We start from the raw sequence: 12639 nt of genomic DNA on the forward strand, positions 1-12639 counted from the left end.
ATGACTTTCGCTCCAGTGACCTCCGACGTGCGCAACACTAAGGTGCTCTCCCCACTTCCTCCCTGTATCGTCATAGTTAGGAACCATATGTATGTATATGCATATACTCCATACAGTATAATGGGCTCCATATAGTACTCCATACAGTATAATGACCCCACATAGTCCTCCATACAGTATAACAGGGCCCTGCATTGTCTCCATACAGAATAATGGGCCCCACATTAAAAAAAATAATTAAAAAAATCACCTATCCTTGTTCACCCCACTGCTCCGGTCTCAGCAGCGAGTGCTATAAAATTCTTCACTGATCGGCACAGTGGGCGCATTCTAATGACGTCATCGTGCCGTCTGCACTGAAACATCAGACGCAAAGGGTTAATGATCATCAGCTGATGCCCCCTCCTCTACCATTGCTTTCAACTGTATCGGCATCCAGGATTTGGCCCCCGGGCCTGAGTTTCACATATGTGCTGTAGAAGAAGTCCACGGCAAAATTAAAGATTTATCTAAATACAGGTGCTTCTCACAAAATTAGAATATCATCAAAAAGTTAATTTATTTCAGTTCTTCAATATAAACAGTGAAACGTATATATTATATAGAGTCCTTACAAACAGAGTGATCTATTTCCAGTGTTTATTTCTGTTAATGCTGATGATTATGGCTTACAGCCAATGAAGACACAAAAGTCATTATCTCAGTAAATTAGAATACTTTATAACAACAGGTTGAAAAATGTTTTTAAAATCCGAAATGTTGGCCTACTGAAATGTATGTTCATTAAATGCACACAATACCTGGTCGAGGCTCCTTTTGCATCAATTACTGCATTAATGCGGTGTGGCATGGAGGCGATCAGCCTGTGGCACTGCTGAGGTGTTATGGAAGCCCAGGTTGCTTTGATAGCAGCCTTCAACTCATCTGCATTGTTGGGTCTGGTGTCTCTCATCTTCCTCTTGACAATACCCCATAGATTCTCTATGGGGTTAAGGTCAAGCGAGTTTGCTGGTCAATCAAGCACAGTGATACTGTTGTTTTTAAACCAGGTATTGGTACTTTTGGCAGTGTGGACAGGTGGCAAGTCCTGCTGGAGAATGAAATTTCCATCTCCAAAGAGCTTGTCGGCAGAGGGAAGCATGAAGTGCTCTAAAATTTCCTGGTAGACTGCTGTGCTGACTTAAGTCTTCATAAAACACAGTGGACCTACACCAGCAGATGACATGGCTCCCCAAACCATCACTGATTGTGAAAACTTCACACTAGACCTCAAGCAGCTTGGATTGTGTGCCTCTCCACTCTTCCTCCAGACTCTTAAGACCTTGATTTCCAAATGAAATGCAAAATTTACTTTCATCTGAAAATAACACCTTGGACCACTGAGCAACAGTCCAGGTGTTTTTCTCCTTGGCCCAGGTAAGCCGCTTTTGGCGTTGTCTATTAGTCATGAGTGTCTTGACACAAGGAATGCGACACTTGTATCCCATATCCTGGATACGTCTGTGTGTGGTGGCTCTTGAAGCAATGACTCCAGCAGCAGTCCACTCCATGTGAATCTCCCCCAAATTTTTGAATGGCCTTTTCTTAACAATCCTTTCAAGGCTGTGTTTTTTCCGGTTGCTTGTGCACCTTTTTCTACCACACTTTTTCCTTCCACTCAACTTTCCATTAATATGCTTGGATACAGCATGCTGTGAGCAGCCAGCTTCTTTAGCAATGACCTTTTGTGGCTTACTCTCCCTGTGTGTTGAGTGTGTCAATGACTGCCTTCTGGACATCTGTCAAGTCAGCAGTCTTCCCCGTGATTGTGGAGCTTTCTGAAACAGACCAAGGGACCTTTTTAAACGCGTAGGAAGCCTTTGTAGGTGTTTTTTGTTAATTATTCTAATTTACTGAGATAATGACTTTTGTGACGGCTGCGCTGACTTTGGTCTTGATAAAACACAGTGGAACTACACCAGCAGATGACATGGCTCCCCAAACCATCACTGATTGTAGAAACTTCACACTAGACCCAAGCAGCTTGGGTTGTGTGCCTCTCCATTCTTCCTCTAGACTCTGGGACCTTGATTTCCAAATGAAATGCCAAATTTACTTTGCAGTTACTTAGTTTCAATGACTGCCTTCTGGACATCTGTCAAGTCAGCAGTCTTCCCCATGATTGTGGAGCCTACTGAAATAGACTAAGGGACCTTTTTAAACGCTTAGGAAGCCTTTACAGGTGTTTTTTGTTAATTTTAATTTCCTGAGATAGTGAGTTTTGTGTTTTCATTGGCTGTAAGCCAAAATCATCATTATTAACAGAAATAAACACTTGAAATAGATCACTCTGTTTGTAATGACTCTATATAATATGCGTTTCACTTTTTGTATTGAAGAACTAAAATAAATTAACTTTTTGATGATATTCTAAATTTGTGAGAAGCACCTGTATTTAATGAATTTCAATTATTTATTTTTTTACTGCTAGAGGAAGAACTCTGTGGCCTATGATTCCTTCTACCAAATCTACCTTCCCAACTGTGCCCAATAACTAGGCACTATTGTAGATGTTATTAGTGACACTTTAGATGTTGTAACAACCAAATGGTTTTCAGTTATGTCTCTAGCAAATTAAGTAGTATTCTCCATTTAAATAATTAATGATTAATTAAAACATAGGCACTGATTCATCATGTTTTTTAAGTCACTCTCTGTTTTTGACTTGTGGTATTAGTTGCAGTATTTGGCGCCAAGTTCATCAAAATGGCGCACGCGATTCGTGAATTTGGCGCAAAGTAAAAAGGGGGTTTCGTCCTTTCTTGAACTGTTTTCGCAACTCTTGGTGACAGGATGACTCATTGTCATCAAAAGTGACAAAAATTGAACCAAAATGTTGGCACACTCAAAATTACACAGGGATGGAATTTTTCAACTTTTTAAAAAGCCACAATTAATGAATCAGGCTAAAACATCTGGAATTGCTAGACTCCGTCCACAAAGCGGAAAAAAAAACACAGGCGAGCACGTATAGAATTAACTTAGAACAGGTGCACATAGAATAATGAATTGGGTGCTAACAAAAAAGGGTGCAAAACTAGATACAAAACAGTCACAATGGCAAAGATGAAGAGGGGCCATAGCCCCTAAATTCATTATTGCTTTTGTCCTGTTTTTAGTCTACTTTTTGGTGCTTTAAGCCTGTTTTCCATTTGCGCCAAATTCTTCTTTTGCTCTTTTTGTAAAATCTATTTTCGCTTTGTGTTTTTTGTGTCTTTCTTTTGTTTGCCATTGTGGTCGTCTTTTGTTCTTTAGAGGTTTGCCACTTTTTAAAAAGTCTCTACATTTTTGTGTAAATGTACTCAAGTGCCCCCCAGAGATATTTTTTTGGGCAAATGCTAGAGTTGTGTGCAACATTTTTATGGAACATGTGATTTTTTATTTTGCTGTGTAAAGGCATAAAAAAGGTTAAAGATAAAATTAAAGAGCATTTTTTATTTTTGCAAAAATCATGAACCATGTGCGCTACTTTGAAGACTTTGGTACAAAAAAGCATCAATGCCTCAAGATAGAAAAAAGTGACTTCAAAAATAAATATGCAAATGATGAATCGCACCCATGATGTTAATTAACATTTGTGTACAATTTCACTTCGGTATGCTAGTGGAGTACAAAATCTGACTGTTGTCTAAAGATGCACCAAATTTATTATCTAGCATGAGCCAATCCAAAAGACTGCTTTGAGAACACCGCCCCCTTTTCCAGACCAGATTTTTTGTGACATATTTTCAGCTCCATGTGACAACCTGGTGATAAATTGCACATGAGATTTCTATCTTCAGGGATAGTTGATTGTCAGACGAATGAAATTTCACTTATCACAACAAAACATAAGGCCAGGTTCATCATTTGCGTTTCTTTTTCAAATAATTTTTTTTGTCATAGTATTCAATGATATTTTTGCCTAAAATCTTCAAAGTGGCACATGTGGTTGATGAATTTTGCACAAAAGAAAAAATTATCTTTTATTTTTTGCTTCTAATTTTATTTCACCTTTTTTTTAATCAAAAAGCCTCAAGGTATACTAAAATGTCGCTAAATATGCCCATAAATTTCAGACGTACATTAAATCACTACAACATGTGGAAGCCCAAACTCCACCTGTAACGACAAACATAAACTAACAAACAGACAAACACATATAAAATAGAATTTAAAAATTAAGAATAAGGGTACAAATGCAAAAATGAATCAGACCCATAGGTTATTTAAAGCACCACTCCATCAGTTTTTATATTGCAGACCTGGAGAAGTGCTATTAATCTTTTACCAGCACCGCTCCACTTGGTCTCGACCAGATTGTGACCTGTCGTATTGGTCCAGTGTTTGCTGGCCGATCTGGAAGTCACAACTCAATATTAGTCTATGAGAGCCAGAATGAGGCCAGAACGAGGCTCTCGTAGACTTACTTCGAGAGCTTGTGTGTTACGATACTGGCGTAGTACTGCTGTAAACCAGCGGACGAAGGAGCATGAGCAGGAACAGCAAGCGGTAGTAGAAGTTCTTAGAGTTAGCAAACGGAGTTGTAGGAAACAATCCGTAGAGAGGTGAGAACAGTCTGGGTAAGAATGTTCAGGAGCTGGAGACTGGAACTAGGCTAACAGCTATGCACAATACTCAAGCAATGAGTTAAAGATCCATGCGTCTTTAAGTAGGCCCAAACAGGAAACATCCCACAGGTTCAGAATCTGCCATCTTAGTAAAGGGCAATTGCAGAACATAACAGCAGCCTCCAGTGGTAAGGAGTGGGATTGCAGCACAATTATTAAGGTGAACAATAGCAGTCACTAGTGGTCAAACTGTAGAAGGACTAGAGGAATTCTGCCATTTCTCCCCCCTTTCAACAGCAGCCTCCGGACTATGCTTGGCTTGGTTTATGTGGATATTTTTGTTGAAACTCTTTAAGCAGTCGAGGAGCATTGATATTTTCTACAATTTCCCAGAAGTTATCTTCAGGGTCGTACCCTTGCCACTTTATTAAGTACTGCAACTTGTTTCTGAATATTCTGGAATCCAGGACCTTTTCAATTGTGTAATGTTCTTGCCCATCCACTTCAATAGGATCAGGAGGAGGTAGCCGACATCTTGGAAAGGGATTTGGAACAAATGGCTTTAATAAGGAGACATGAAACACTGGATGTATCTTCATTGTTCTGGGCAGTTGAAGGCGAAAAGCTACTGATAAAACTTGTCCAATTATTTTAAAAGGACCAATACATTTTTGACCCAGTTTTGGTAAGAGTTTCAAATTCTTGGTGGAAAGCCATACTTCATCACCCACTTGGAAGCTTGGAGAAAGTCTGCAAGATTTATCTGTTGCTTCCTTATATTTCTCTTGGGCAATTCTAAAAGTGTCTTTTAGTATTTCCAGATTTTGTTGCAGGGATTGTATTCTGTCGTGACAGCAGGGATAGGCGTTTCTCTTGGAAAATTAGGAACGATACTTGGATGATACCCAGAAGTTGCGAAGAATGGTGTTTATTTGGTCAAATCATTTTGAGAATTGTATGAAAATTCTGCCATAGGAAGCAAATCAACCCAGTCATTCTGGAGATGACAAGTATAGCATCTGAGATATTGCTGTAAGGTTTGGTTTGTGCATTCAGTCTTCCCATTAAAGGGGTTGTCCAGTAGTTTATATTACCCCCCAATGTATCCCCCTGGGGCCACTAAGGATTTTTGTAATTAGCTTACGTTGCAGATACTGCCTGTGAGCGGCGCTATCACTGGCCGCTCACAGGCATCACGTGACCTCCAGCTGCTGCCGGCTCAGACATCCGCTAACGTCACAAGTGCTGGCAGCCGCCGTGGGTCTCTGTCTTCTGCTTTCCACGGTGGATGCCAGGCTGTGGGCGGGTTTACCACCCCGCGTCACACCCGGCATCCACCGCGCGCTCTGCCTCTCCCCATTCATTGGGAAAGCGCGTGGTGGATGTTGGGTGTGACGCGGGGGGTAACCCCTGCCCACAACCCAGCAGCCACCGTGGGGACCCCAGCGTTGAGTCACGCCTCACTTGTTGTGACATCAGCCCGGGGTCATGTCATGCCTGTAAGTGGCCAAGGATAGCGCCGCTCACAGGCAGTATATGCAACGTAAGTTAATTACAAAAATCCCTAGGGGCCCCGGGGGGATACTTTGGGGGGGTAATATAAAATACGGGACAACTTTTTTAAATTGGGGATGGAATGCAGAAGATAATCTGACATCAGTATCCAATGCTGAACAAAAATTCTCCTAGAATCTCGATGTAAATTTTGTTCCACGATCAGAGATGACTTAGTCTGTAACCCCATGAAGACCACACACATTTTGAATTACAAGATTAGCAGTCTTTTTAGCAGTGCAGGGGACAAAATGAGCTGCTTTGATGAGTCGGTCCATCACTACTAGGATTGAACTCTTTCCCTTTGAAAGTGATAGTTCCACAATAAAGTCCATAGATATAGAGCCCCAAGGACGAGATAGAATTTTCAGAGGCTGCAATAATCCCATTGGTGATGTGCGGGGAGTTTTATTCATGGCACAGGTGCTACAGGAAGATACATATTGTTTAACATCCTTTTGGCAATTGGGGCACCAAAAGACACGAGACAGAAATGCTTGTGTTTTTTTCATTCTTTTGTGTCCTGCTAACTTGGAGTCATGGATTAGTTTTAATACTTTAAAGGGGTTTTCCACGAACAAAAGTTCATTTTAATCAACAGACCTTGGAATAATAACAGTCTCCACAATTGGATGTGTTTAAATAAAATGTTCCTGTGCTGAGATAATCTTATGAATGTTCCCCTGCTGTGTACTGTGTAATGGCTGTGTCTGACCGTGCAGGAACATGGTCTGAACGTAGCACATCTCCTGGGCAGGGAAGGAAGCAAAGGACTATACAGACATTACAGCAGGGGATCACAGCTGATTCTTTCTTTTGAAGTAAAACATTATTTAAAAACTGGCAGGGAAATGTTTTACCTCACAGAATCAGCTGTGATTCCCTGCTGTAATGTCTGTACTTTCTTTTGCTTCCTCCCCTGCCCAAGAGCTGTGGTATGATCAGACCATGTTACTGCTCGGTAAGACACAGCCATTACACAGTACACAGCAGGGGCACATTTATAAGATTATCTCAGCACAGGAACATTTTATTTAAACACATCCAATTGTGGAGATTATTATTATTCCAAGATTTATTTACTAAAATGAACTTTTGTTCGTGGGAAAACCTTTTTTAAGGCTCACAGTTTCTGGAACATAGATGCAATGATTGAGTCCATACTTTATTTTGAAAGGTAAGGGATATATCATCTGGTGGATGCAGAAGAATTGGGTCTGTCTCGTATGCTTCCCTTATATCTTCCAGCAAGTATTTGTTATGGATCACCCCCAGGAAGTTGGACTCAGGCAGAATAGTTGTTAGTGGTGCTGCTGTAGAAGGATCTTTGGAGAAGATCCCAGATAAAGCATCAGCCTTAACATTACGGGAGCCAGGTCTGTAAGAGATAACAAAGTTTAATTGGTTGAGAAAGAGACTCCATCGAGGTTGGTGGGGGGACAAACATTTGGCAGACCTGATAAATTCAAGGCCATGATGGTCAATTAGAACAACAATTTGAGCTGCTCCTTCTAGATGATGTCTCCATTCCTTGAAAGCAGCAATGACGGCTAAGAACTCTTTGTTCCTCATATCATAATTTTTCTTTGACACGGTCAGACTTCTGGAGAAGTAAGCACAAGGATGTAGCAAATCTTTTGTTTCTGTTCTTTGTGATAGAATGGCCCCTACTGCACCATCTGAAGCATCCACTTCTACAATAAAGGCATGTTCAGAATTGGGATGAATTAATTTAGGAGCTGTGGTGAACTTCTTCTTCAGGCAAGAAAAAACATCTTGTGCTTGAGGTGACCACACAAGCGATATGCCTTTCTTTGTTAATTCGGTGATTGGTGCAATTATACCTGAAAAATTCTTAATGAAACGTCTGTAAAAATTGGCAAAGCCCACAAATTGTTGGACTTCTTTCATGTTTTTTTGGCATTGGCCACTCAGTGATACCTTGAATCTTGCTAGAGTCCATTTGCAATCCTTGAGTAGAGATTATATAGCCCAAGAACTGGATCTCTGTTTGATGGAATTCACATTTTTCTAGCTTAATATAAAGATGATTGGTTCTTAGACTCTCTAGCACAGTTTTCACATGATTCTGATGCTCTTCTGCAGAATTAAAAAGGATTAGTATATCATCTAGATAAATGACTACAAATTGATCAAGCAAGTCTCTGAAAATGTCATTAACGAAATGCTAAAACGTTGCAGGAGCATTGCATAGTCCAAACGACATGACTACTCAGTGTCCATAACGTGATCTGAATGCCGTTTTCCATTCATCACCTGGTCTAACACGAACCAAGTTGTATGCCCCTCGAAGATCCAGTTTTGTGAACAACTTTGCATGACAAACTCTGTCCAGCAATTCAGGGATCAAAGGTAGAGGGTAACGATTCTTTACAGTAATTTTATTCAATTCTCTGTAATGAACGCAAGGCCTTCAGGAACAGTCTTTCTTTTTAACAAAATAAAGGCGCACCTGCTGGTGATGAAGATAGGCGAATAAACCCTTTAGCTAAATTTTCATCGATGTATTCCTTGAGTGTTTTTAATTCCTGCTCTGCCAGTGGGTAAATGCTTCCAAAGGGTATTGCTGCTCCAGGCAATAGATCAATTGGAAAATCATATGGCCGATGAGGAGGGAGTTTGTCGGCGGTTTTCTTTTCACATACATAATCAAATTCCTTATACATAAGGAATGGTAGTTTAGAAGATTGTTAAGAATCCGCTACAACCTCTTCATTTGGTGAAGCCTATGAGAAGTGTACAGTAGATGGAAAAGACACTTTTTTCGTTTCCCAATTGATTGTGGGATTTTGAGTCTGTAGCCATAGCAACCCCAGGATTATTGGAAAATGTGGAAATGAGATTAGTAGGATGGATAAAACCTCATGGTAATTAGGTTCTGTAACTATTCTAGGTGTTCAGTCTCTTGATTCACTGGTCCCAAATTTAGAGGAGATCCATCAACAGTTTCCATGATCATAGATGAAAGTCTGTTTTGAATTTTTACCCAATGTTCCTTTGCAAAACAGATGTCCATAAATTTTCCGTTTGCTCCTGAATCAACCATGGCAGATCTGGAAATCCATTGAGAATCAACTTGAAACTTGATAGAAATGAAGCAGTGAGAGTCCTTGTTTTCTTTTTTAATGTTGGGTGCAATAGAATAAATTGAATGGATGACAGCATTCACTAGGTGCGCTGGTTTAGACACGACTAATTCTTCGGAAAAGTTGGGATCCACTACCACTACCACTGTAGTCGAGAAGGACAATTGACGTGAAAGTGGTCAGTCAAGACTGACCACTTTCACGTCAATTGTCCTTCTCGACTACAGTGGTAGTGGTAGCGGATCCCAACTTTTCCGACGAAGAATCAGTAAAATAAAACACTAAATAAATAACCACAATAAAGATAAAGCACAATAAAAAAAATAAAAAAGTAAACCACAATAAAACACTGATTTTCCCCAAGTATCCGTTCTTTTCTCTTAGCACTTTCACGTTTTAACAGGCTGTTGACCTGCATGGATTCAACTTCAGATATGTGAGGACTCTTTATCTCAAAGTCTCTGGGAATGGAGGTTGAAACAGATGGATAACTATTACTGAGAAAAGGAAGATACATCCAGCACTGGGTCCTCATAAAAAATTCTTCTTTATTGCGAATTCATAAAAACTCCAGACATAGAGTAATCGCATATCTTCCTTTTCTCTTCATTGTTCCTGGCTATACTACAAGACTATCCCTGCAGAGGAGATCCTCGATCCATGGGTGAGCTGAATACCAGGTTACCGCAAGGTTTCCTATGACTTACAGATAACGATTACTATTGCGGGACCAGTTTGAATTCCACTTTTCCAATCTCTCTGATAATCGGTTGTCTATATTAATACAATGGGAATGAAGTCATCCAAATTTGTGGCAGCATCGGTCTGGGCTAGTTCATCTTTGAGTTCGCTGGAGAGTCTGTTCTTAAAAAAAGATAATTTTGCAGCATTATTCCATTCGGTACAAATCACCCACCATCTGAATTCTGTGGTGTACTCTGTAATAGAGCATTTACCCTGATGTAGCGCCATCGGTGTAGCTGAAGCTGTTGCACAATGATTAGGGTCATAAAACACCTGGCTCATGGCTGCTAGGAAAGCCTCCAGATCATTAAGTCGATCATCATGAGTTTTAATAAGGAGGCTGGCTCGAGCCAAAGCTTTATGTGTCAGTAGCATAATGATACACAATACTTTTGATCTGTCAGTATGGAAGTGAGCAGGGTGTGCACCAAAGTACAATATGCACTGGTTGATGAATCCACAAAGTTTGTCAAGGTCTCCACAAAACCTGAAAGGTGGAAGGGTGGGTGGATGGGCTGGAGCAATATGTTGATTTTGTAATTGAAGGATCTGTTTAGACAGCAGTGCAATCTTATTGCTTAGATCTTGCACACTATTCTGTAGATCCTGTGTAGCTTGTCCAAAAATTTGAACGTTATGAGATGTCTGAGTTTCAAATGCCGTGTATTTTGTTTTTAGTCTTTGCATATCTGCGTAGATGTTGGTAAACAAACAGTTCATCTTATTTACACGAACCTCCAAATTTCCCTTGGCAGCATCCATGATGAAGGCTTGAGTATCCTGTTTCGACACTGGCGTAGTACTGCTGGAAACCATTGGCCGAAGAAGCATATGCAGGAACAGCAAGCGCTAGTAAAAGTTCTTGAAATTAGCAAAATGAGTTGTAGAAAACAATCCAAAGATAGGTGAGAACAGTCTGGGTAAGAATGTTCAGGAGCTGGCGACTGGAACTAGGCTAACAGCTATACACAATACTCAAGCAATGAGTTAGAGTTCCATGCGGCTTTAAGTAATCCCAAACAGGAAAGAAGATGGATCCCACAGGTTCAGAATCTGCCATCTTAGTAAAGGGCAATTGCAGAACACAACAACAACATTCAGTGGTAAGGTGTGGGATTGCAGCACAATTATTAAGGTGAACAAAATAGCAGCCACTCGTGGTCAAACTGTAGAAGGACAACAGGAATTCTGACATTGTGACCGTTACCACTCACTTATGGTTAGTCAGAAATTACAGTCTCAAGATGATGTGTCAGGACCGGAGTGGCGCTGGTAAGACCTGAAGACAGCAGCTGGTAAGTTTAAGACTAGGGTCAAGATACTTAGATTAGTGGCACCAGTGGAGTGGTGCTTTAAAGACTATCATCTTTGACATGAAAAAAAAAAGATTTTTACATTTGTTAGTGGTTACCTTTATTTAATAAAATTGCTTTAAATTTCAATCTTCATTCCTTCATTCATTGTCAGACTCCCTGATATGCAGTTTGCAGCCTGTTCCAAGTTTCAGATTTTTCCCTTCTGGGATTGTCCTTTCCATTAATATTGGCAGTCTGCTGCTGTCTTTGGTACCTCATATACTTTTATTTCCTCTTTATGTGCTTTCCTCATTACCTACAGACTTTTCTCTGCCCTCCCTGTGATTTACACGTTTTCTCCCTATTCTACTATAGCTCTGAGGACAACCTTCTCCCCTTTCCTGTTGCAATCTCTAACACTAAGAGAAGGGAAGGGTGGAGAGCGGAGCAAGCAGCAGGAGCTCTCAATTTTGAGGATCACTCAGCTAGATAAAGGACTTGTAGACACTCTTCAGCGGCAAAATGCAAATTTTTTTTAATGAAGACTATTTCGAAAGTGGCTTAATTTTGCATTTAGGAAATTAATTAAAACTTTCTTTGTGAATTTGTACATAGCCATTAAGTCAGCAAATCAGTTTGGGTGCTTTCACCTTGCGTTCAGGCACCCATTCATTGGCCCCGTTGAGGCTTGCGTCCGAACCACCCACAAAACGGGATTCAGGCGTATGCGTCGATGGGGTCATAGACTGTAAGGCTATGTGCCCACGTTGCGGAAATGAAGCAGAAAATTTGCACTTCATTTCCGCATGTCCTTTCCCGGAAAAACGCATGCGGAATTTCACATGCGTTTTTCGCGCGTATTTCGCGCTTTTTGCACATGCGGAATTGCCTTGCGTTTTTTATTGCATTGCAAAGGCAATTCCGCATGCGGAAACGCAAAATTAATTGACATGCTGCAGATTTTTGTGCGCATCAAAAACGCTGCGGAAAAATCCGCAGCATGGGCATAGAACTTGCGGATTCTCATTGGGGACCATGGGGTGCGGATTGACAAGCGTTTTACAAGCGTTTCCGCTGCGGAAATTCCGCATCAAATACGCTTGTAAAACGCTACGTGGGCACATACCCTAATGGTGCCGACAGAGCAAACGTGTTCTCTGTCGAGCATCATTTTTTTGGAATGTATTCCTACTGGAGACTGACACCTAAATGCAGTCTACTACATCTCTCTTTTGCCTTGACTGTTTTGGGGTAATTTCCAAGTCTTCCTGTGCGAGACTTTAATGTCCTGAATTTTATTATGTAATTTGTAAGTAGTAAATGTCCTTCTTGTGCCTTTTTTACCGAGCT

At 40.6% G+C, this 12639-nt stretch overlaps 1 protein-coding gene across 1 annotated transcript in view; it reads left to right on the forward strand.

The window, feature by feature from the left end:
- Positions 1–12639, forward strand: part of THSD4 (thrombospondin type 1 domain containing 4) — a 922628-nt gene that overhangs the window by 58972 nt on the left and 851017 nt on the right. The window lies entirely within an intron of this gene.

This window comes from Phyllobates terribilis, unplaced genomic scaffold (assembly GCF_046119375.1).
Source record: "Phyllobates terribilis strain yellow unplaced genomic scaffold, ASM4611937v1 Scaffold_11__3_contigs__length_659146591, whole genome shotgun sequence".
In the NCBI taxonomy this organism is placed as follows: Eukaryota; Metazoa; Chordata; class Amphibia; order Anura; family Dendrobatidae; genus Phyllobates; species Phyllobates terribilis.